Source organism: Mauremys reevesii, linkage group 2 (genome assembly GCF_016161935.1).
Source record: "Mauremys reevesii isolate NIE-2019 linkage group 2, ASM1616193v1, whole genome shotgun sequence".
In the NCBI taxonomy this organism is placed as follows: Eukaryota; Metazoa; Chordata; order Testudines; family Geoemydidae; genus Mauremys; species Mauremys reevesii.
Window position 1 is genome coordinate 278823458 of NC_052624.1, and position 26694 is coordinate 278850151.

A 26694-nucleotide genomic window follows, 5' to 3' on the forward strand; every position below is an offset into this window, starting at 1 on the left:
TTCAATTCCTTTGAGATTATCACTGTAACTGGCAGAGTTAATGCAGCTGGCCAGGAAACTCACAGTCCTCAGCGATGCAAACCCTCCTCCTGCCGGGGTGAACAGCTGAAAAATTTGCCACCCAATCTTGCTTAAAGAGGGAGAACCCCACAGGAGGGAGATGCAAATCACAGGGGGTTAAAGTCAAGGAGAAAAGCTCCCCTGTCTTTGCTCCATTCCCCTGACAGTTCAGTCTACTTTAACCGCTGCTAGTCTCAGAACTTCAGTCATGATCCATCAAGCACTTAGCCACGGGAGTGTCCTGGTGAATCTATCCAAAGTATGGCCCCAGGTACCGGAGCAACTCAGCACCGCACAATGCATTTACCCCCCAATGCCCCCACTGGACAAGGAAGTACTATTATACCCCCATTTCACAGCGGCATAGACGCCAAATAAAAGACCCGCTGGAGCCTGGGCTCTGAAACCCAGCGAGGGGGAGGGTCTTGGAGCCCTCAGAACATCTACACTGACTTGCCCAACTCACACGGGAAGCGAAGCCTATGCCTGAGCAGGGAACTGAACCCAGGTTACCTGAGTCCCAGATTAGCACCCTAGCCACTGGGCAATCTTTTCCTCTTCTAAGCAACAGGACTGCTTCCATGCTTTGTTGAATCAGGGCCTGTATACACTGAGATGCCACAGTGACGGGTGAACTACAACAACCTTAAGCAAGCAGATCCCTTGTGGAGGGCAAGGGAACGAAGCTAATTTGGAGTTTACAGCCCAAGTCCTTGGAGGTAGGCTCCAAAACACAAAATCAGACAATGTAACAGAGATGAAATCCTTGGTTTCTCAAACTGGCCCCTCATAGATGCCTTGTCCAATTACTCCCCGAAAATTCTCCTTTAGCAGAGACACATGGTGAGACTGCTGTCGTTTTGTCCATGCCTGGACGAAGGGGGGGGGGGTGTCATAACTGGACACAAAAGGGAAATGTGAGACTCCTGCCTGCATTATTACAGGGAGACAGGAGTTGAGCGCCTCTTCCTCTGTTTCCAAGATAGAACTCATTTATTCTTAGGCCTTGTCTATACCAGAGATGTTGCACCAGTTTCTCTGAAGTGATTTTAAAACTGATGTAGTTAAACCAATGCAAAACCCTAATGCAGACAAAACTCAACCTGCGTTAACTCTAGCTCTAAGTCAGGTCAGCTGGCATTGACGCAACCCTTTTTCTATGCATGTGGGTGCCAAACAAACGGCTTTCAGGCTACATCTGGTCTGCCCAAAGCCTTTGAGTGGCCTGCATGGCATTGACACTGTACAGACTCTCAGCTTTCATTTAAGAAAAGGGTTTCTAGCTTTCATGGCTATGAAGAAAGCCTTCCGAAGTGAACACTGGGCACATGGATGGATGCAGCGTTGCCTTCCTGAGCCGACAGACAGAAACAACAGCTTGGAGAGGTGGAACCACCTCAGTCCCCTATGGATCACACGGGAGCATCGATTTAAATGACACTGCTGGAAACATTAATAACTGCACTGCTGATCATTTCGGTGGATGGAGAAAAGCCCAGGGGGTTGGGTAGGGGGAAAGACCACAGGGAAAGAAATGCAAGTGGAATAACAACGGAAGAGGGAGACAAAAGAAAAGAGGATGGGCAAGTGTAACACTTTGGGGGTTACCCCAGGGGTGCAGGGTGAATCACTCCTACCTGTTAACAGCGCGAGGGAGCTTTGCCTATGTCCATTGGGGGAAACACCCCAAATTACCGGCTCCTGGCAACAAAACTGCCTCACTCCAGGCTCTGCAAGCCCCGTGCTTCCCGCTGCAGGAGAGCAATTTGCACACCCCACTCCTTAGGCTCCCTAAGGGAGTATCTGGGGCAAGGCAGAGAATGTGGGGCAAAATCTATGGAAATAACCCCCCGAGTTCTGCTCTGACCCAGGGCTCAGGTCCGTCCAACCAGCCTATACAACCCACTTTATTACACTCACGTGCTCACTCCCTCTACCTCTGGACACTGCAATGCACACACGTTCGCTGCCTCTGTGGGAGCAGTGTTCCCAGTTCAACACGCTCCTTAGCGCACAGTACTTGTTGCGTCTATAGTAAAACTCATCTACCTGACAAAGCTTAAGATAAAGATTCAAATAGAAGCCAGGATGAGGATTGGAAACATAGTTATAAGATAAAAGAAAAGCACAAAATGCCATCTAGAGCCTGTACTAATTAATGAGTTCCTTTCCTGCCTAATGAGGTATTTCTCACCCAACGGTCAGTCCATCCAGCGCCTGTCCAGTCAAAACAGCTAGGATCTACTTTTCAGGAGACACTCCCACTGGCAGTGTCACCTCCATAATGGATCCCATCTGGTGCCCTTGTTTCTCCTGTTATGCAGTTCCAGATATTTTGTCTCGTTTCATAACCAGAGTTTTCCAGTAACTTCACTTGCCCGTCATGGTTCCCCTATTCAAAGTCCTTTTCTTGGGCTTGTTTGTACTTTGGAAAGGCCCAAGCCCACACCTTGTCTAGGCTGTCAATACTTGGCTGGGCCGGGCCGAGAGATGTCAACTGTTCTCACTCTGGACCGAGTTAGCTCAGAGAACCACCCTGCCCCCGGTGACCAGTTTCACCTCCAGCAGCTTTGGAATGCGCCATTCTACATGTTACACAACTCTTCAAATATTTTCCATATGTACATCTCGCAACAACCATGACAACCAGCGAGTTCTTAGCTTTCGGCAGACACCACATGGGCCCCTTCGGGGAAATATCATGAAAATGGCGATCACAGGGGAAACGTGCCCATCTGGGCATGTCTACGCAAGTTCCTGGATATAGACTCGTAACCGTGTACCCATCTGTTGCCACCATGGGGCACTTGAGTCACAGAAAGGAAGAAGAAAAAACAAGGGGGTGCATGTTTGCTCACCAAGTGATATTAAAATAACAAAACTTGAAGAACAGTATCTATGAAGTTTAACTACCTACAAAAGCCAGATTCTACCTCGACTCATTGTGCAACCCTCCTATTGATACTGGGGGCATGTGGTGTGAAGGAAGGGGGGGTGCAGCCTGAATTTCTGCCCTGGCCTACAGACCATGGACTGGAAGTGGAATTTTGCCTTCTCCACTGGATGAGTGCAACGCCCTGCCTTGACGGCACACTGAGGAAGAGCAGCAGTCAGTGTGTTGTTGATGGAGCTTTGATGATCGACCCAGGATTTAACAGCTCAGCCTTGCAGTCCCACCCAGCAGCTGTCAGACATGACAGGGACCAGGATTGCTGGCTTGATGGGAGGAGTGTGAACCAACACACTCATTTCTCCCATCCCCTGAACATAGACCGGTTGAGGCTCTATCATTTGTTCTCAGCATGGCCACAGCTCTCGCTACCTATAGTCCTTGGTTCCCTTCTAACTTGTGGGCCTGTGATAGCCCTTCTCTCTTCCCTAACCCACCACTGCCTTTGCAGGGCTCAGTGGCTCTGACACGCTGCATTTCAGCCATGGCAGGACACCAGCGCAGTCCCCAGAGGCAATTCAGGCTGCTCCAGGCAGAGAGCAACCCGTAACGAGAGTTCGGACAGCCTGCAAGTTTATGAAGGCTTATTCTGACTGTCGCAACTCTTGTTCTGTGGCTCACTCACTCCAGATCAGCAATGTCCAATGCTGACAGCAGACAGCACTTTGCATCTGTAAATCACAGAGCACTATGCAAGTGCAAGCGAGTATTATCCCCATTTTACAGACATGGAAGATAGAGGCACAGGATGATAAAGTGACTTTCCTATGAGCAGAGAGGGAGTCCATGCCTGTGTGATGCTGGCAGACAAGGTGCCAGCTCATGCCAAGGCCCCTAGGCATCACTGAATACTGACAAATACATCACTGGAAACCAGCCTGGCTCACCAGTGTGTTAGCACTGTTCAAATAGGTGTTACATTTATAAATCTGTGTTTAGTCTCTGTGAAATGCCTGTAAACTGCTGCACACATTAATACACTAACAATATTTATATTCCATGTGATATGGTAATATATAAGTGTTTGCTCTGTGACTATGAAAGTGTTTGCTCTGAAACTATAAACCCACAGTCAGGAGAAAAGCATTACCAAGTGTGAAATACTAGTTAACCACAAGAAGTGCCATCTCCTGCGCAACAAAAGAAGGCCTACAGACATCAGTCAAGACACTGTGGAACATCAGTGGACAAACGACTTTGTTGACTGTTTCCCCCCCACACTCATGAAGAGGAGATGTGCACAAACACTTGTCCCATCAGCTTGAGCTCTGGGGGAAGTGAATAAAAATCCCTGTCAAGACAAAACTCTTCTCTCTCTGCTGCTTGAACTCTGAGAGGCCAAGCCTTCTAAGCATAAGCAAGGGATCCCCAGCTGTTTAGCTGCCAAGTGCAATACCTGTGACTGAACTGCATGACACATAAAGCCAACGCATGAATTCACCTGCCAACTGCAAACCCACCATTCCCAGAATTTCTTCTCCTTACCCTTCAGAGTTCTCTTTACCCCAGGCAATTCCTACAGACTTATCTATAAAGACAAGAACCAGGAATTGTGCCAACCGCTGGTAACCCAGGCAGATTCCTTTGATGTAAAACACTGGTCTTTGGCCTGTACACTCCAATAAAATAAACATAACTTAACAAAATTATCACAGCCTATTTCAGTTATTGCTCTTTCTCCTGCCCTTGGAGCTTTACCACTAACCTTATCCGATGCCAATTTTAGCAGCTAGCAAAAGGAATTTTTACCCAGCTGTACGCTATGCTGATGCCAAGTTCCAACTACAGTGCAGCTACAATACAAGGTTGAACAACACAAGGTGAACCCACTGGACGGTCAAAGAAAAGTTTTAATTTATAAATTCATCCTAATGGCCCAAGCTCACACCTCAAACATCTATGGCAAAGACATACTTTACCTTTGTGGCGACTACAAAGTTAGATGTATGTAACCACTCATACAATGCACTGTATCCGATTCCTCCCTCTGGGTATTTGTTTTCTAATTATTTTTATCAGATTACCTTACTTGTATATGCCAATAGATATTTTTTAAAACTGCAATCAGAATAGATGGCAAAGAAATTACAAACACCGAAGCAGAAATCCATTAAAAAACATCAGAGGAACAGATCAATAAAAACAGGCAAGATACACAGCTTTTGAGAGGAAATCTCAGAAATTGTTTCAGTTTTCTGAGGTAGTGGGAAAAGGAAATACGAACTGTCAATATTTTAAAGATCCCTTTACCCAAGCAAAAGCCTAATCAGGGTTGCCCTCCCCCACAAAAAGAATGACAATCACATTTTTAAACACTAGTTTTTCAAGGGACTAACAGGTTGCTTTGATTTTCAAGGCAAAAACTTTTCAAATCTTGGGTAAAGCTTTCAAAACTGCTTAAGTTAGACAGCCCAAGTCCCATTTTCAAAAGTAACTTAAGCACTTGAGAGATTAATGAGACTCAGGTAATTCTGAAGACTGTAACTCTAGTCTCTAGAAATTAGGCTGTTAAATTCATATTTAGGCACCTAAACGGAAGTGGCCTATTTTTCAAGGGTGCTGGTTTTAAGCAGACTAACTTTTAGACATGCAGGTGTGATTCTTTTGAATGAGGCAACTTTCAAAACCCTGTTCAGCATAAGCCCCTGAAACATTCCTCTTTGGCTCACGGCCATCAAGCCAGGTAGTTTCGAGTTAAGTAGGTTTTCAAGTAAAAAAACATATGAAATCAGCAAGCTGAAATCTTCATTCTTTTTTAAAAAGCAATTCAAAGCTAGTGTGGGTTTAGAACATGGGCTTGTTTCCAATTCTAAACTTTAAAAAAGCTCCTCAACCAAATTACTTCAGGCTTGGTTTTAGGTTTTAAGTCTCAGTGAGATCTACAAAATAAACCAGGTCTAAAAACCAACCAGCACAAAGAAGTTCCAATTTGTAACATAGTAACTGGCATATTTGTAATGAGAGAGAGACACCTTTTTTAAAAAGGTGGGTAAAGTAACATCTTTTATTGGACCAACTGCTGTTGGTGAAAGAGAAGCTTTCGAGCTCCACAGAGCGCTTCTTCAGGACCCGAAAAAGAGCTCTGTAGCGCCTGAAAGCTTGTCTCTTTCATCAACAGAAGTTGGTCCAAAAGAAGATATTACCTCACTCACCTTGTCTCTACCATATGCTGGGACCAACATGGCTATAACAACCAGGGCTCAAGTAGGGCCAAGCAGGCAGCGCAGCGCTGCGCCGCCCTCCTTCCCCGTCCCGCGGTCCCCTCTTCTCCTCTCTTCCAGCGGGAGGGGCATCCTGGGAGGGCTGGAGCTCGCCGCCGCATGCCCGGCAGCAGTCACGAGCCGGACGGGAGCCGGGACCCGCGCGCATGCCGCGCGCCGGCGGAGGAGCTCGCCGCGGGGGACGAAGACCGACCCGCGCATGCGCTGGGCGCGGCAGGTCCGCTGTCCCGTCCGTGGACCTGCCCGCAGGCGGCGGAGCTCCTCCACCGGAGCCAAACGCCTCCCAGGATGATGCCGCTGCCGGGCGCTTGGCCCGCTGGTGCCTAGAGCCGCCCCTGATAACAACACTGCTAACCATATTTTAAAGTCACACTGGAAGTACAAAGGAGACAGAGCTAAGGCAGAGGTTTCAGTTTTAATTCTGCATTTCCTGATTTCTCAGTGTTTGATTTCTCAGCCCTAATGTTGCATTAATATGAGGGGTTGTTTGGATAGTGATTTTTAAGGGTGACAGTAAAATGCATACTCCGCTACATCGGTACGAGAGCTCTTGCTTCCTTATTTCACTGTGCTGAATTATATTTTTGGCCTGCAAAGTAAATAACACAAAAAACTTTTTGGCACCAGTTAAAACTTTGCAATCCAAAAGTTCCAAGAAAACCAAAGCTTTTAATACACTAGTTTGTTCGTCAATAGTCTGATTTTTGAGGGACCTGACCCTGCATTTAGAGAGAGGAGCACTGCACTGACAACAATATTTTTGGTTCCTATGTGAAAACCCCTGTAATGCTCAGCTGCCAAGTCTTGAAAAAGTTCCCAGGAAACTAGCTACAGTTTGCAGAAAGTCTGTTCCTCAGCAGATATCAAATAGAGCATTCCCTTGCTGGCTCACCACCACCTTGAAAGGAAGGTCACATCAATCGTAGTGTTCGAGAAGTTGCAGAAACATTTCAGTGGCCAGCAAAGGCCCCCCTCCATATCGAAACATGCCAGACGGAACTTCCAGATATTTTGCAGCTATCTGTCCAAGTACTCTACCTTTAAGGTACTTAAATAGGAAAACTGACCATAACTTACCCCAAAACTTACTTCCTTCTAGTGGGAAATCCGCAAAACCAACCTACCCGGCAATAGGATTATAGTTAGAGGAGCTAGAACCATTGTGCACTCTTCCACTTTCCTTGCAAGCATGTTTTCTATTATCTCTCTCCTCCAGTAGCTGGGGTCGAAATCTGAAGTTGCTCTGTAGTAGGAAGTGTTTATATGAATGTATTGTTTTAATAACCTATGAATTAAAGTTTAAATGACTTAGCTCTACAAAGTAACTTTGGAAGTATCTCATACTGGCCAGGTCTCTATAGGTGTGGCCACTCCCAGTCTGCCTTGATAGACAGGTTTGGTTCTGCCTCCGTTGAGCTCCAAAGCACGGGTAAGTTCTATTGTAACACACCTGCGTGCTTTCCCGCTAGAAAAGGAAAGTTCCAGTAAGTTATAATTTTCCTATTTTTTGCAGGGAAATTCTGCAGATCCAGTACAACAGGATCCATTACCATAGCTATGTGTCACTGAGGGGGAAACAAAGGATGAACAAGGAGATTTATATTAAAAAGAGCCAGTGGAGACCTGGGAGTTCCATTGGTAGGGTGTCCCTTGCAATGATCATGACTGGAAGATGACAAAGGGAAGACCAAAGATTCAGTACGTGGACCAGATCTCAGCAGACCTTAGAGAGACCAATTTGCACGATAAGCCAGGTGTACAATCATGAGTTTTGGAAGAAGGCTATAAAAGTTGCTGACCCTGCAAAGGGAAGTGACAACAAAGATGACAAAAAGATCAGTGACTGGATGAGCACAGTAAAGATAAAGAAGAGGTAAGTTATCTGATGAACACTGTATGCAGAGCCCCTACTCCAATGGCAAGGACCAATAAGGCCTGCAAGTTTAATTTATTAAAAAACCTTCATGAAGGTGTAGCAACATTACAAGGAGGCCATGCAACTTTTCGTTATGTGTTTCATAATAATAGCTGAAAACTCATGCTGTCACACAAGTGTAAATCGTAAAGTCATGTAAAAAAGCTGACAATGGTTGAAAACTTAAAACTTGGATGATAACAGATCGCAAACCCCAGAGATGACTGAACCTGGTGATATTCCAAACAAGAAGAGCTCTCAGTCATGTTTGTAACTGCTCGTATTACTCCACACAGACTCCGACATTTCAGGTTTCAGAGACAGAGTGACAATGCTGGAATCTAATTATACAGATTCCTCCTATCCCCCCAATTTCTTGTAACCAGGTTCGAGGAATAAAGGCTGTTAACTCTCACCTGGACTTAGCCCTCATGAGACATTGGTACTACCGTTCCTCAATGAGACGGTAACCTCCAGAACTGCTCCGTTCTATTGTGACTACAAACAGGATGACTCTTGAAATGATCCTTAAATAGGTTCCTTGAATTTTGTAGATTCACCCTAAGCTCCCTCCACCCTGACCCGCTTCCAGGAGAGGAATGAGACACCTTCCCAGGCAGCAGACCTGTAGTAGGCCAGGCAGGGCTCCCTAAGGCCAGACACGCCTTGTTAAAGGGGGATGGAGAAACGGGACAAAGTAAGCAGTAGTCTGTCTGTTCCTGTGTGGGTGGGCTGTTCTCCTTCTCGTCCCTCCGTGGCTGTGAGAAAGCTGTGGAGCATGGCCGACCCACAGCATGAGCGGGATCCGGTTAGCCCAGCAGGTGTGGCACAGCCAGACTCCCAGCACCCTGGACTCCCAGTACAGTTTTACATTCTTTTCTGCCAGCTTCTCTGTTCTTCTGGTTGCTGGTGAGGCACGTTCCTACCAGAAAGGCCTGCTGCACCAGAGGCTACTGCAGCCAGTGCCCTCAGTATCAGAGAAGGGTTTCCAGTATGCTTGCCTCAGAGCCCCTCAGGCTAAATAAGAGCCCAGCGACACTTACACTCCCATAAGCCAAATATTAATACAAATGATCCTCCATGGGGGTTTTTTGGTCTTTTTGTTGCTCTGATCAGGCAGACTGGTAAACCCTTCCTGCAGCTCCAGGAGCCAGATTGATTTGGCTGGGTCTTCAGAGGTGTGGCCACTTCCAATCAGCCTTGATCGACAGGTCTGGCTTGGCCTCCAGTGAACTGTTCACGGGAGTGAGAACCATTGTAATGGATCCTGTGGAGAAGAACAGCAGTATCTCAGAGCCTCAGAACACTCCTGTGAGGTAGGGAAATGCTAACCACCTTTCGATGGCAGTAAGGGAGACTCAGGATCTTGGCCAAAGTCAAAACCTATGTGCCCGGAACCCCAGGCTACCACTCTTACCACTGAGCCTTCTGTCCTGCTGCCGGTTTTCAGTTCCAAGCAATAAGAGCACTTTGAAGATAAAGGTACTAAGTAACATATCACTGCATTGTCTCTGCTTTAATTCCTACCTTTTTCTTTAAAGAATAAAAGCCATGACACCAAATCTTACATGTACATAGCGCCTGCCATCCAGAAGGATCTCAAAAGTATCTTACAGACTTTAATAAACTGCATAGTACAAGATTTACTTTGCCTACCACTGAACTGCAGCTATAGTTGGTGTGAAACACAGCCACGGTTCAATAGAACACAGCAATGGTAGACAACACTGAAAGCGAAGAATACTCCACCCAGCAGAAACTGCAGGGTGAAAAATTGAACTGATTACATTTATTTTTGCTATGCAGAGAATAGTTACCCAGTCTGAAACCCACGTTAACACCCTTATCACCACAGACTGTTCTATGGTATCTTCAATGGCTACAGGTGGCCAGGATCTTGGTTTTACAGCTCACCTGGAAGAAAAGCCTCCAGCAGGACAGCATGCCAACACCACCCTGCCAGTAGCATCCAGAAGAAGAGAGAGATTCTACTCAACCACCTCCAGCAGTGTTTACCCAATTAACAATTAGGCTGAAGACCAATTAGCTTATGAAACCCAACAGCCTGAGCTCGTATGGACAAACAGTTTTCATGAAACTTGTGCAATAATTAAAGAATAAAAAATTAACATTCCGTGTTTCCCCTCTCCACTTTCCCCCCACCCCCGCAAAAAAAATTGCAATAATTTGATAAGGATACATGATAAGGATGTGAGAATGAGAAGAGGCTTCACTTTGCTTTCTCGTAACTCATCACTAGTTTATGTTTCGAAGCGAAGTAGTTCTATCGATCAAATCCTTAACACTAGTTTAACGCTTTGAGTCTTTGAGCAGGAAGATGGGGAGGAACCACCAAAATACTTTAAAGGTGCTCTGCTCCATTTACTAATATTTAGTGTTTAGGTTCACTTACGTCTTCAAAGCACCAGTACAAAAATGAGTTAGTCCCCACATCAGCCCTAGGAAACTACAGCCCAATGATTAAGGGCAAAATTTTCAAACTTAGTTGTCTAACAATGGACACCTAACCAAAAGGCGCCTCCAACTGGGCACCCAAGATAGCAGACACTTGAAAATTCTGGCATAACTGGCTTGTCCAAGGGAACAGGGACCAACTATGGAGTTCAGACACCCAGCCCTCTACTCAGTAATCCAGACCAGTGGCTCTCAACCTTTCCAGACGACTGTCCCCCTTTCAGGAGTCTGATTTGTCTTGCATACCCTCAAGTTTCACCTCACTTAAAAACCACTTGCTTACAAAATCAGACATAAAAATACAAGTGTCACAGCCTGCTATTACTGAAAAAATGCTGAGTTTGTCATTTTACCATATAATTATAAAATAAATTAATTGGAATATGAATATTGTACTTACATTTCAGTATATGGTATATAGAGCAGTATAAACAAGACATTGTATGAATTTTTAGGTTGTACTGACTTCACTAGTGCTTTTTATGTAGCCTGTTGTAAAACTAGACAAATATCTAGATGAGTTGATGTACCCCCCGGAAGACCTCTATGTTCCCCTAGTTGAGAACCACTGCTCCAGACTCTGCTGTCCGAAGTCAAACGTAAGGGAAGATTGAGGATTACAGGTTCTACTTTGGAATTGCAAACGTACAGGATTAAGAGTTAGGTGTATAAAAGCAATTGTCCATGAGTTCTGGAGATTACAGACCACACTCAAAACAACTCAGGAAAGCCACCATCAGATCAATTGTAGCTATGTTGGAAATGTAAGTCAGCATCTGCAGAACTTCTGGGATTCTCATTACACCAGAAGCAACAATGACTGCTAGCGTAAAGGTTGCAGAACTCTGTTCATCCTAACCTGTTGTCATGTATCCAGGTCACTCAGCTTTCTGGAACTTTTGCCTTTTGGGCTGAAGCATTCCAGGCTTAGTTTCTGCCCAAAAGTGAAGCGCTCTGTTAAGTTTGAGCAAAAAAGTTCAGTCATTTTTGGGGTAGAGGGAAAGATGAACGTTCTCTTGCTAAGTCGCTGAAGGCAATCATGCCAAACACGCATTCACAAATGACCTGCCACATAACCACACACCCACCTCTGGGGAACTTGCCCTCATTTACTGTGCATCACATAAGGTGAACATAGATGGAGAAGAGCTCTTCTCCCGCACAACTTAGCAGCTCCACTACCATGCAACTTTTAAGAGGGAGTGGATGTTGTTCTCAAAGAAGAGACATGCAACACATGCTGCTGATCGGATCAGCCCTAAAAAACTCTGGGTGCCTTATCTGACCATTAGGCCCAACCCCAGATGCTGAAAATAGAATCTGGACTCCTACCTGGATTTCCCTCCCCACTTCAGACATCTGGTCACCATATCACAAACTTCAAGGCTATTAAAAAGGTATCCTTCCCACCAGCCAGTTTTATTGGACATATTAAAAAAAACCACTGCCTTCGTGATGGATTTGAAAAACCCAATAAAAGATATGTAGGTACATCTAAGTGGCATCACCATTCTGAAAAGTTATATTTCTATCTCAGTTTTTCTTTAACCTACTGTTATAAGCACATTGAAGGTTTAGAGAACATATCTTTCCCCCCGCCCCATGTGATTACTCTGTGCATTTGACTCACTGTGTTCAGACTGTTCTCCACTGTAGAGTCAGGCACTTTTCTATCTTTCACACACCAGTAAAGGGAGGTCGCAGTTGAAAGTACTGTATATATGAAAATTTGATCATAAAAAAAATCAAAATTAGGGCTCAGGTGCAATAACAGAAACTACTTGTAACTCCCATTCCAAAAGCGACTCAATTTCAAGCTGATGGTGTCCCTGTAAACTCTGCAAACTTCATTAAGAGATTTAAGAGATGTAGGATAGTCTTGTGGCAATTAATCTTGGTGTCAGGTACCAAATGGGACACAATGGACATCAAAGCATTCCTAAGATTTGCTGGTGAAGATGGACAGGCAGCAGTCTGCGCTCCCTCCCACCGCGCGTGCACACACACACAGTCTGAGGTGGCCAAGTGCCAGGTTTTCAACCGGACTTTGGGGACCTGAGAGTGTCCAGTCAGATCTACTGACTGGACACCCAAAGTCCGGTTACTGCAGGCAGGGGAGGCGAGGAGGTGCCAGGTCACCACCTGCACCAGCCTCTATTCAGCCAGGGCTGCCTCCTACCTGCATCGAGCAGCTGCAGCTCCCAGCCCCTGCTCCACGGGTGAGACTCAGGAGGTGCGGAGAGGGGAAAAGCAGTGAGCAACAGGGGAAGGGAGTGGGGGGGAGAGGAGCAAATGGGAGCAGGGGCTTGGAGGGAAGGGGCAGGGCAGGGGCGATTCCAGCACTCCTACTGGAGTGTCCAGTTTTTAAATATTACAAAGTTGGGAAAACTATCTCCATCTCATGAAAGGATAATTCATTGCAACCAAGATAAGCCAAGCTTTTTCATCCCGTAATTAGAGAGTCATCTTCTCTGCCCCTTAACAGCAAAGAGTGTTTTCTCTTGCACATTCCTCTGCCTCCAATAATCTTGTGAGAAACTAGAGCGACTACAATTCTGAAACCTGAATCTTCCCTGCTAGCAATTCTGCAGGCTTGCTGGAAGCAATGGCCAAGAGCATTTGGCCAGCATCCCCGAGTGGTGTTCCATAGGACACCAGAATAGAGTTTTCTATAGCAGCATCTTGCCTCAGCAAGGGCTGAGACACGTCAGTGACTTGGGAGTGGCAAATGCTGCAGCCAAGATGCACTCAGCACCAGCACGCATGCAGGCCTTGTCCTCATTGCTGGAACTGGAGCTTATTCGTGGAGTAGTTGCAGCTTTCCATATTTATGCCTGGGGTTTGCATAGGGGCAGCCACCCCAGACGCTGGCCACTGGTTGCTTGAAATTGATTTTATTCCTAGTGTAGACAAGACCACAACCCCAGATGTCAGAACTGATCTGAGTGAATGGTGCGGGAACACTGGCCAGGATCCTGATGGAATTCACTGCCCTTTTCCCGAAGGGCCACGGGACTGCTACTGGCCCATGAGATGCTCACAAACGGGCAAGGAGAGGGCCTAGGACCCTAGTCTCATCCAGGTTAGGTTTAGACGTGGGGTCGGAGATTGAGCTAAAGGACAAAGCAGAGCTAGGGATGATGGTGCTGAAACATCATGAGCTCTTCTCAGAGGTCACGGCCCAAGTCTTGCATTTCCACTGCCTCAGGCTATATTCAGCAAATCTGGAAAATGGGTCCCTTTGGGCTCTGGATCCAATCCAGAGACAAAACCCTACAGGTAGGGGTCAGATCAGAGGCACAGAAGTTAGGTGGCTCAGAGCTGGGGTTCCAGTTTAAGCCAGAGACGAGCCTTAAGCCCCAGCTGATGAACAGCACCTCAAACACCTCAGCTTCCCTGGTGCTATCCTGTGCATCAGCACTTGGCAGGAGGCCAAGTCTGAACATGTGGGACTTAACCCATGTCCTTATGGCCTAGTGGAGGACAGGCTGGACCCTGAACCACACAGACAACAACATGTCCGTGTCGGCTGGAGGGCGAGGCGGGGGGCGGGTTAAATACTTTGCTCATCTCCGGCTGCAGTTAGAGCCGTGCATAATTTCAGCAATGAAACCCAAACCAAACTATTTGCAAGCCCACAAGGTGAGCCTGCACCAGGCAAGTCTTGCTGTCCCCAGGAAACACAATGACAGGTGTGCCCTTGTAGAGAAGGCTCCAGGGTTACACCACTGTGATGTCTAACCATCCTCAGAGTGGATGGATCTTTACTAGCATCAACGCACCCTTCCAGACAGACACCAAACTCAATGTGAAACCAAGCAGGCACTAGGCCCTTTGCAGACTATTAGAAGTCAGTCTGAGTGAAGTCCCAGGAAACATCATCGCTTTACTTTGGGCATCCAAGACCCTTCTGTTTCTATTGTACGTGCGAGTTTGCCAGAAACCAGTTGGTAATGACATGCCCATGCCGCCTCTGTAGCTAGGGAAGAAAGCCGTGTGCATGTTTCTGCTTGGCTCGTTATGTAAAAGATCACCTTTCCCCTTCCCAGAATCAAAGCGGGAAGTTCCCTTCCCAACATACTGCTGCCTAACTCCTACAGTGTTCCTTATCTTACCCAGGGTATTCACGTAAGCAATTGGCACCATCTTATTTGCTTGAGAACATGAAATACCTCTCCTTGTTCAGAAATGCTTCAGATATTTACTACCAGCGCTTCAGGGTAAAACAAGCTGCACCTTCCCACCTAACCAGTATGGACATCAGGGGAAATCAGCAAGTGTGAGATTCCCGGTATTAACATGGACAGGATTGGGTCTTTTACGAAGCCATGCCCAGAGTTATGACACATTTTCAGTTGCTCCGCCTGTTGGTCACCTCAAGAAAGTTACCTCCGTTGGTTCACCTGCCCAGGCTCAAGAAAATTGCACCAAGTAGCTTACACTGTTTTTTCAATTAATATCGCTAAACTGATATAAACCCCTTTGGGGGCAGGTATTCTGGTTTCAGAGTGGCTTATTTGGGGTTATCTTATAATCATAAGACATACAATGATTTAAGAGAAGCAGAAATCCATTGCACTTTTTGCATTAATTTAAAAAATATTAAGGATGTGTTTAAACAAGCTACAGAAATCAGACATGGAAAATGTTTAAAAGGGCAGCTAATCCATAACCTAGAGACTAGCTCTGCTCCCTAGAGGATATTGTCAAATGCTTTGTCCTTTCCAGTCACAACACAAAACCAGGGGGGTCTTTTGCCATTTCCCCTGCACCGTGAAAGACTATTCCAGAGCTTACACGGACATCAGAAAAGGTTAGCCTGAATATCTGGAAACATTTCCTATGCATCCAGTAACTCCTAGCTCACCCTGGGAACATTCTAACTAAGTCCCAACCCTCTATACATATATTTTCTTTAAGACTTTCCTCTTCAACTATTTTCCTTCAGTCCCTCCATTATTTTTGATTTTCTCTCTCTGTATTCATTCCAATTTGGAAAAATCTTGCAGGCATAATGTTTCCCACAAGTGCACAAAGTATTGCCGGTGCGCTCACTCCAGTGTCACAGATAACGGCACGCTCTGGCTACTTGCTCACAGCCTTTATGTCTCTACATTTGCGGCTCAAAATTGTTTTCTTTTTTTATTCGCGTGTTTGGGTTGCAAGCGCCTACCTAATCTGTAGTTCTGTCACACCCCTGGCCTCTTCCAGCATTACTGCTGCCTCAATTTCCCCTTCCTATTGAATAGGTGCATTTGGGATTTATATACATTTCTTTACAGTGAACTCATTTTTATGTTTTACTTAGGATCCTAAGTTCTTCAGCTCCATTTGTATTACTTCCCCCTTCCTCCTTGGTCTTTGCACCACCTCCCAATTCAATGTCTGGATTTTCTTATACTGCTTCTTATTCCCTCTTCTAGATCATTAAAGATGATAAATAATTGAACCACTGACTCTATTAGACTCTTCCAACTTAAAATATGTGGCTATTTATTCTCATTCACTTTGTTCCTTCTCATATTTTGAACCATACGAGCATGTTCAGACTCAAGCTAAATTTAATTAATTCAGGTAAGATTTCGTGAGACACCATTAAATGTTTTAGCAGTCCCAATCTGTTACTCCTTTTTCATCCATTAAATGTCTATCTTGGTTTAACTAGCTGTTGTAAGTCTGACATAACTTCTTCAAAACAAAGGCTTTTTACTGCTCCTGGTTCCTTCCTTCTACTATTTTAAATATTACCCAGTATTTAATCCTGCCAGATCCTTACACTATGTCCATTACTGCAGTATCTATGCACTTTCCAGTAGAACATGAAGTGACGTGACTAACATCTGTTGTGTGGGGTTCTTTCCCATTTCCTCTCACAAGAGCGACAAATTGCATGGGGATTTTAGAAGAATTATAGCTATGTTTTGCCAGCTGAAGCCGTTCACAGAAGTACATTGGCAAAATGTGAAGACTGGGCTAGGTTTCGGGCTCAAGGTCCTCCATGAAATTGGACCTGGCTCCTCTTAAGACATCAATTCAGTTCCCCAAGCACCCTACAAATATTTCAGAAATAGCTGGGGAAGCACAGAACTACTTGCAGAGTGGGTTGCTATTTGTGCAAATGTGCTGTACTGGTAGGAAACTTGAAGAACAAGTCCTCCTTTTATAATGTATTCTCTGCTGGCGAAATGCCTATAAATTAGGAGGAATTCAGAGAAGAGCAACAAAAAAAGCCTAAGGGTCTGAGGGGTTAGTTTAGGAGGAATGGACAGAGAGCTACATGTGTGACTAGGAGCTGGACCTGGGTCCTCTTTGTAGTTCTGCCCCTTGCTCGTCATGTATCCTGGGCAAGTTACATGCCTTCTGTGTCTCCATTCCCCACCCATACAAATGGGGAATCTATTTATCCACCTCGGTGCAGCGGTTTGACTTTTACAGATGAAAAAAGCATTAAGCACTAAGAACAAACACTCCTGGACCAAATGACAACCCCGCTGTGTGACAGGAACAAAGTCTACACGTAACTGACCAGAGAAGAGATGCTAGCTAGAGTGATGGGGTGACAGGGCGAAGGACAAATTTAAGACACAGTTGGAGGGGGGAAAAAGCGTCCTGATTCTGGGGTATTCTCCAAAAGGACATGATGGAAATCTCATTGTCAAAGATATCCTCAACTGAACAAGTCACTGAAGGCCACACTGTAGTCAGCGCTGCACAAGGCAGAGTTGCAACGCACTAGCTGACGCAATTAGTCGTCCTTTTTCTGTTATGTTTCTGTGTTTGTGACTCTGAAGACGTGTGCGATTACGTCCTTCGTGCTATGCTTGTCTGCAGCCACTGTTCAAATAAAAATGGCATCAAAGCAAGACGGCAACAGAGCATACCGACAAGACTGTACCATTCATTGAAGCACTGGATTAGGATAGGCTTGCTCTGTTGCCACGGGCTGTTTGGTCTCATCCGACCACTCCCCTATCACTGATACCGTTCAGCAGCTCAGCCTCCGTTCTGTTTTGCATCTCATTACCCTTTTCCCGCCTGTTTCTCCTACATTTCTCTTGCACCCCGATGAGTATCTATAACATATTAACAAGCGTATGCGGCATAAAATAAAAATTGAAACAAGGCACCTGTGACGTTCCCCTCTGGTGTTATCCGAACTGGTGATCTGCTCGGTCACTCCAATCATTGACTCTGGGAGCCAGCCTTACCCTGCTCTGCTGTGAGAACCCTCACTCCTGGGCTGCTCACGCACAGCCTCCGGCATGTAAGCTGCTCCTTCCATTGTGCAACCGAATGACACTAGCCAATATCTCCGGTCCCAGACACAACCCTAGGAACCTCTGTCTTGCAGTGCCCAGTTATGCCCGCTGGACACTGAAAGCTTATATGAGTTCATCAATTTAACAAAGAAATTGATATGTACCAGGCTTGTTATCCCAAAGGGAGACTCTGGCACACTTCAGACCAAACACACTGCTTCAGGTAGAATAAACAAACAGATTTATTAACTACAGAAATAAAGTTTAAGTGATTATAAGTCAAAGCATAACAAGTCAGATTTGGTCAAATGAAAGAAAAGCAACATGCATTCTAAGCTGATCTTAACACTTTCAGTGTCCTTACAAAGGCAGATGCTTCTCACCACAGGTTGGCTGGTTGCTCTTCAGTCAGGCTCTCCCCTTTGATCAGCACTTCAGTAGCTTGGTGTGGTGTCTGTAAATGTATTGGAAGAGAGAGCACGCATTGCAAAATGTCTCTCCCTTTTATCATGTCCTTTCTTCCCTCATGGCTTTGTCCCCCCACTTCAGGAGTCAGGTGAGCATTACCTTATCACAGTCCCAAACTCACCCCGGGAAGGGGGGTGACTCACTCCAGAGTCCAACAGATCCTTTTGTTGTTGCCTAGGCGTCCTTTGTTCCTGTGAGACTGGGCTGGGTTTGTCCCATACTTGCCCTGATGAGGTGTGAACTGCCCCTCTGTTCTTGGAGAGTTTTTGCCTGGGCTTCCTTTAAGCCAGGAGGACACCTTTTCAGCCTTGTAACTATACACATGAAATTATAACCTATAACCTCACTATAACATGACTGTGACAATTACCACAACATCACTATAACAACCACACTCAGTGCATCATGAGCCTTCTGAAGACACCCAACATGGCAAACTTTGCATTGGATGCCACACAATAATTTTATAAAGATGAACGTGTTCCCCCGAGGTACAGAGCATCACAGCATCTGTCTGTGATCACACTGGACCCAGGCCTTGTATGTGCTTATCCCTTTCCCGCATCTTTTACCGGCTCTTGTCTCTTTTCCGAGCGCTAGGTCCTTGGGGCAAGCACTGTTGTCCTGTAGGACGTGCAATGACTTTTTGGGCACATCTGCAGTTCACTGCTACAAGCATAGAGGAGTCATGTAAAAGTTGTTGCCTTTCTGAATCCGCCAGTCAGACAGTGCCATTGCCTCCGCTGCCACGTGACAAAGCTAAGTTCCTGAGACTCAGCTCAGTGCCATGGATGTTACTCAGTATGCTACGGGCAGCAGTGAGATGGTCAAGAATCATATCCAGCCCAAGGCTGCATGACCCGGGAAAGTTACGAGAAGCAGCAGCAAAATGAGTAGCTGTTATACATGGGGAAGATGATGCAAAATGGTGTAAGTCTTTCTTCCTCTCTTCACGCAGCAGCTGGGAGGCTGGGTAAAATGCAGTGCAGCAGAGACCCAGCATGCCTGCTGTGGAAGGAGACACTGGAGCAGGAGATACAGACAGCTCCCTCTTCCTTCCAGGGAGATGCTTCATGGTTATCAGACCTTTAACTAGCCAGAAATCAACACAACACACACCATTCCCCGGCATTCCTTGGTAGGAACCCTAGTACCTTTCACACCAGATCCTAGGGAAAGAGGAGGCTCTAGGTTTCTCTGGCCCACACTAACAAGCTCCCCATCTGTGCCTTTTATAACTCCTCCTGACTAGCGGGCGTTTGGCAAGTTCTTCAAAACTCCCAAGATAAGCCTTTAGCCGCAACAGCATGGCAATTCCACATTTCCAATACTTCGCTGAGTCTTACCCTTGCTTACAAGTGGGGTAAGCATCAACAATGCCAGCTGTGACTTTCTTTAGGGTTTACACACATGGAACAATCTTGGTTATTGAAAACAGTGCCAACCAATCCTCCCAAGAGACAAGGCCTCAGATACATTGCATGTGAGCACATCCTGTTCTTCGTGCTTAACGATGAAGTGACTGAAGACCTTCTCATGTGGCTTGTAGCCCATTTCTGCTTCAAAATTTCAAATCAGAAACAAACTGCTACCAGGAGAATTTCCACTTTTTCAGACCTAACTTGTAAACTTTTGAAGGGCGGGACTGTCTTTTTCTATGCTTGTACAGCACCTAGCCATTGAGCTCTGAGCTCATTGGTCTCTAGGTGCTACCTCAATACAAGTGTTAAATAAATAATCATCCTTCATTGCCAAGAAGGAGAGGCTAATCAGACAGGTTATTATCCGGCGCCTACCTTCTGAGAATCTATGTTAGGTTTTTCTCTCACTCTAGCCTAAAGCCACTTTAAAAAAATATTCAGTGGAGATCACTCAATTGGTCTTGAGAATTTTCAGGAGTATGAGAAAAGGACTACATTGATCCAACACTTTTCAGGGAGTTCTGAGAGAGCAAGAGTAGCTGCAAAGTTTGTTTGTTTTTGGTTATGTCACGTTACCAGGCAAACATGAACAAAGACAGAAAAATGAACTTCCCTGTTAAAGGAAAATCAGTTTTAATATTAAAGATTTAAAACCCCACAAATAAATACCATCCAGGCACAGCAGCAAAGAAATGGTTCACGGGAACTTTAATACTGAACAAGTCTGATGTAATCTATAGCCCATCAACATATATTCAAACTTCAGATAAAATAATGTTGCGTCTTCACAAAAGCTCTTCCTAGTTTAGTAGAAAGCTTGTTTCAACAATGCTAGACTTCTGAGTGTCACAGCGATATAAAACCTGCCTGTTTTAATTTTTTAGTTCATCAGAACATTTCCTAGTTTCCAGGATAATTAAACCCATTCCCTCATCCCCTTCTCTACAATGCCATGGCCCAGCGTGGAAGAGGACAGAACTCCCAAAGCCCACTCTGGAATGTTCAAACCCTTAAATGCTTGGCATCTCTCTTTAAAAGAGAGAATTTATTTTAAAAGCCGCTTTAATGGCAGCTGGGAATTACCACGGAGGCACTTTGTTCTGCGATTTCCCAGCTGCTGACCCTATTCACAAGAACAAGGCCTGACGCATACTCCCAGCTCCAGAACGTGTGCTGCAGGCTGATCTTACTAGGCCTTCTATAATGAGCAACATAAGCTGTTGAAAGAGCCAGTTCTGCACTCCGGCTGCCCCTTTTACCACATTCAGGAGCCCTTTGAAAGTCCTGTTCTTCTTTTTGCATCCCTGCTAGCTAGTACAATTGCAAGATTACTGTAACACTTGCTTGTCTTTCAGACATTCACTGGAAAAAGACGTTGTCCTGCACTTCGCCCAGGCACGCAGGATAAAAGGTTGATTTTAAACAGCAAAGAGGGGATAGTTATATGTCAGCATCTTATGTTTTATTGCAAGAAGCTCGTTTTATATACACAAGAGCACCTACGCATACCAAGTACGCAGATGGCATTTATGGCTATGTAAGGGCATTCATTTCCTTGCCCAGAAGCGGTCCTACGCGTTAATAACTGCTCCTAATGGCAGACTCTCCTATTAGGACGGCATTGCACCACCCGTATGGAGGAGACCAAAAGAGGCTGCAAGGAGATGCTGAATGGCTGGTGACACTTGTCCCCACGAACAGGACAATGTCACCCGGAAAACATAGGTCACCGAGGGCCGTTTTCCCTGTGCTGACACTTCCCTCCCCCGCCCCACATCCAGGGGGTCTCAAATTTTTTCTTAGCATAAAGCATTTTAGGAGATATCAGCTTGCGGAAGCCTCCCACTCACCAGTCCCATTTGCAATCATGCAACACCTCCTTACGTGGAAAGGTATTCATGGTTAGCTTTAAATTAAGAAAAAAACAACAACAGTGCAATGCAGGCAATGTTCTGCCACCATTAAGGAATATTAATCACCATCCCCTTTTGGCTCATCTTTTCATTCGTTGCCTCCTCCCCATCTGTTCTGTTCCTGCCATCCCTCCTCCACTACACACTCCACCCTGCTGCCTGATCCTCCACATCTTTCTGGCATAAACTTCTTTCCCTTTCCCCCCCTCCCCCTCGAGCTCCTTCGCACAGGCTGCCCTTTATCCCTTCACGCTCCCCTCCTACCAGATGACTTCAGACTCAGAGGCTCCTTTTCCTTTCCTATGCAGCAGTAGGCACGGGAGGAGTATCAGGCTGGCTCTTTGTCAGCTGCCGAGCTGATGGGAAGCCCGCTCGGCTGCAGAAGCTGCTGGCAATGTTGCCGTGTTACCTGCCAACTCCCCATGGACCCCCAACAGGTGCACCACACCTGGGGACTAAACTGGCTTTTGTTATCTCCACAGCCCTTCCTGGCATCCCCATCGGCCCAAACGAGCCTGGGTCTCATCTCCTTCTATTGCCCCTTCCACGCTTCCATTTCCCGCATCCTCTCCAGCCCCCAACCCCTCCTGGGTCAGAGGCAGATTGTCTCACTCCTTCTGCACAGGGCAACTGCCTCCCCTCAGAGGAGAATGGGGGCTTCGGATCCTCAGGGCCTAGAACCACAAAGCGGCAGGTCGGCCAGCCTGCCAGGCAGATCCCCGCCCCGTTAAATCAGAGCACAGCAGCAGCGCACCGAAGAACCAAGTTCCCGTGGATTAAACGCACTTGAGTAGCTAGAAAGGAGGAGCAGACACGTATCACTAATGCAACTGGGGGGAGAGAGAGCTTACGGTTTAAAGGAAGGAGTTCTGGGGAACTCCAGGCCCAAACCCTCACCTCCACCATGAGATCTGTGGGGAAGTTTGGCTAGTTTTCCCTCTCGGTTCTTCTTTAAAAAGTCACCCTAAGGAAAGAAATTCCAGGAACAGCTAGAGACTCCATTCCAATCCGCCGCCCTCCCCACCCCCCTTTCTATAGGTCAGACTCTGATCCACCATCTTCTACTGCAGGTTTCTTTCTAAAGGTTAATCCACGAGAAACTGCATTTGTTTCCAACCCAAACTTGCTTGCCTTGACTACAGCCATCAATTATTTTCTAATTATAAATTGTTCAGGGAAGAGACGGTTCTACCTACCTCTGCTCACTTCCCCAGGAGCACATGTGATCTTTCCTCCCCTCTGGATAGCTGTCATTTACCCAGGTCCTGGTCTGAGAGTTGTAAGATTTTGAGATTTCACCCCCCCCCAAGACAGGCTGACCACCTGAGAGGGTGCACTCAGAAACCAGAAGGGCGGGAAAGATGCAGCTAGCCCTGTGTGTCTGGGTCTGACTGTTTCAGTCTGGCCTCTCTCTCTCTGACCCTCCCCAAAGAGAGCAGGCTAGAGCCCAGTAAGGCTTTTTGCTCTGGCATTGCCTCCTAATGACCCTTCAGGCTCCTCTTTCCCCACCAAGATGTTACCCAGACAGAGCCACAGGGTGAAATAACCATTTACAAAATTATTAAAGAGCAACTTTACGTTTGTTACACTTGCCATTAGAGTAGCTGCTGCCGCATCAAGCAACAAAGGATGAACCTCCATTATCTAAATGTTACTACTATGATATTAGTGAAATAAGGGTGAGAACAAGAGGAGAAAGCTTGACTGAAAGGCTTAAAAAAAATTGAAGGAAAAAAAAAAAAATCAGCCTTGGCTCCAAGGAAAGGTTGCTTGGCACCGAAAGGCACAGGCATCCTGTTTAGTACCAAACTCCCCAGGGCACCCGCCAAGTGTTTATTCAGCAACTCCTACATTTTCTTATCAACAAGCTGGCCTGGTAAACTGTTGCCATGAGGGACATAATCTGCGTCGGGAGCCACACGCGCTGGGACTGTTAACTCTGTGGTGGAACGCCACACAGCAATACACAAGGCACTCAAGGAACAAACCATTTTAGAGCATCCAGTTCTATTGCCATGACAGCAGCTGCTCCTTGCTGCTATTACGACAGTTTGCCCAGGCATAGCAAGACAAGCAATATGTTAATTATCTGCCTAACAGCAAAGCCTAGAGCCCCAAATACAGTCAGGGCCCCATTGTACTATGCACTATACAGACACACACAAACCGTCTCTTCCCTGAACAGTTTATAATGTTAACAAACCAAACAAAAGGTGGGAGAGGAAACTGAGCCACAGAGAATGGAAGTGACTTGCCCAAGTTCACCCAGCAGGTCTGTGGCAGAGATGAGAACAGAACCCTGGTCTCCTGACTCCCAGTCGAGTGCCCTCCCCACTGGGTCATGCTGCCTCTCAGCAAGCAGAGTACCCCACAACCTGATCAAAAATACTTGTCCCCTATACTTGACCCCAGTTCTTAAAACCCCCATATATCTTGACCCTGAACAGGGAGAGGAGAAAACCCCTTTCCCCTGATGCAGTGTTTACTCATTGCACATGTGCAGATTTCCATGCCAGAAGCAGAGAACAGCTACTCAGGGTAGGAAATACAAATATAATCACTTCTTTGCCAATAAAAGCAAGCCATCACCTGCACTCAGGAGTCCCTCGCCATGGCTGCTTCAGATCTGTAACCTACAGAACAGTTATATGACGTTAAAAATACTGGGCTGGTTACACAGTGTAAGCTGGAGAGATCTGGTCTCATGACTCAGCTCCGTGGGGGAAGCAGTTCTTGGCTCCCATGGTCTGGCGCTCCAGAGTGGTGATCCCAGCTCTGCCAAGGACTTGATGCGTGACCTCGGGCCAGACGCGTGACCTCATCTAGAAGACGGGCAGTAAGCGTGACTTGCGTCTCGGGCGGGGTTGGGAGGATGAAGTGTCTGTGGTGCACTTTGAATAATAAGTGAAGCTGTGTGAGGTAGAAAGCAGGATCTGGCTCCTGGTTTCGGTTTTTCCATTTCATTTCATTTCATTTCACACACACACACACACACACACCTCTTTACAGAGGAAAAAAAGACGGTTAGCTAAAGGTTTCTGCAGCTGCTTACCAGCCCTAGACAGGGCTAGCCATCCTATGAACTAAGAATGTGGCTTTTGATCGAAGTGCTCAGCTCATGGAAATCACACAAGCGGGCTGCAGGAATACAAAAAAAGAGAGATCTCTTACAATTGCAAATAGGTTCCTGTACGCAGATAACAAGACCTGTATGCAGCTATTGTGCAACGCCATGAGCTGTGCCCATAAAGACGTGTCAGAACACTCATTCTATCCCGATGTGGGGGAGTGGCAGGCTGGTGCTACACAACGATGCCAAATGATCCGACTCCATTTGCAGAATGATCCCTCCCCGCTAGAGCGAAGCGACCTCCCTTCTCCTCCAGCCAACTATTTAGGATTTCCACTTTGGCTCAGCCACCCTGATCTTCCTCTAAGCCTGGTTCTATTATGAAAGCACTGGCAGGAGCGACTCAATACAAGGGTAATTCTGGCGAGTTGGCAGGGCTAGAAATCCCCTTTTTCACACCGTAAGGATTGAATTGTGTCTTTGCATCTGACAACACTTCAGAGGATAAATGAGTTTTCTCTCTCTACCAGCTTTTGCAAAAGAAACATTTTAAGATGCTCCCTTTTGGAGATTCCCCCACCCCTCTTCACGTTCCTTACATTCCTCTACCCTATGGGTTCTCAACAGGACAGGAAGTTACCAAAAGTCTGAGGAGGGGAGAGGCTGCAACCACAACCCCTTTCTTTATGGCTCATCCCGCTTTCTCCATCACCCCGTCAACTTCAACCACTTCCTCACAAATACACACGCTCTGTGAATACTACCCAAATCTGTATGCCAAGTCAGAACTCAGGATGGGGGTGTTTTTTTCCCCCTCCTCTTCCTTTCTGATCACTGGTCCAGGAGCCCAAAGAGTTTGCTGGATCAGAAAAATGCATCTAGCCTCGACAGTCTGCAATATCAGATGACCCCAGGACAATAGATGCCCTCCAGCTTACAGGGAGCCTTAAAAGTGAAGCAGAAAAAAGAAGAGGATGATAAAACATAGGATTTGCCATACCACCAGATCAAATCATTTACCTATTGAGTCTGACACTCTTGTCTCCAGTAGCGACCAACACCTGATAGTTCGGAGAAATGAAATAAAACCAGCTAGCCCGGTGCTTTATGATCAGATATCAATGTATAGAGAGGGAATCACCTTCCTGATCTCTGCAATCAGCTCATGTCCTGATGCATGAGATTGATTTACCTGTATCTTAGATCTGGGGGCGGGGGGAGAAACAGACCGCATCATGCAGGTTTCTCAATGTTAAGAATCAAGTCTGACTCCCAACCTGACACTTACAGCAAAATATGCAGGCGAATTAAACTGGAACGACTCCGAGTCAATCTACCATAGCGCACAGAACTGTGCATGGGAACTGCTCTTGCCGTTTCCCCCAACCCGCACTTGCGACAGGACAGCACACAAATCTGCTTTCAGCTCCCAAGTTAAGCACCCGGTGATCTTCAGCGATGTAGAGAGGAAATTATCAGGCAGTATTAAAAAGCTGAGATACAGCAAATTTACCATTGATTGGATGAGATACCATAGCACAAAGACTTGCATAGAAAATGGATCCCTTCCACCCCATGCCTTTCAAATTGCCTAGTGTCATGGGAAACTAAACCTGACATCCAAACAGTTAAGATACAAGAGACTAAGAATAAAAATATTTCTAAGATAAAAACTTGCCTTCCAGGAAAACAGTTGGCTACAAACATTGCACAGCTGCAGACACCCCCTATCAACTCCATGCCTCCTGCACAGACTTTGAATTCAAGGGGAGGGGAAGGAGATATTGCAGCTGATGAGCTGCAAGAGGCTCTTAGCAAAGTCATCCAGCAATCTCATCTGAAATTCAGACAGTTGCCATGAGCTTGTCTGCAGATCCCACACAGCTGAGAATCAGCATATATGTGAACTACATACACAGCAATTCATTACATCAACATCCCT

The 26694-nt window shown here is 46.1% G+C and overlaps 1 protein-coding gene across 4 annotated transcripts in view; it reads right to left on the minus strand.

Moving 5' to 3' along the window:
• PTP4A3 (protein tyrosine phosphatase 4A3) overlaps positions 1 to 26694 on the minus strand; it is a 162075-nt gene that overhangs the window by 111988 nt on the left and 23393 nt on the right. The window lies entirely within an intron of this gene.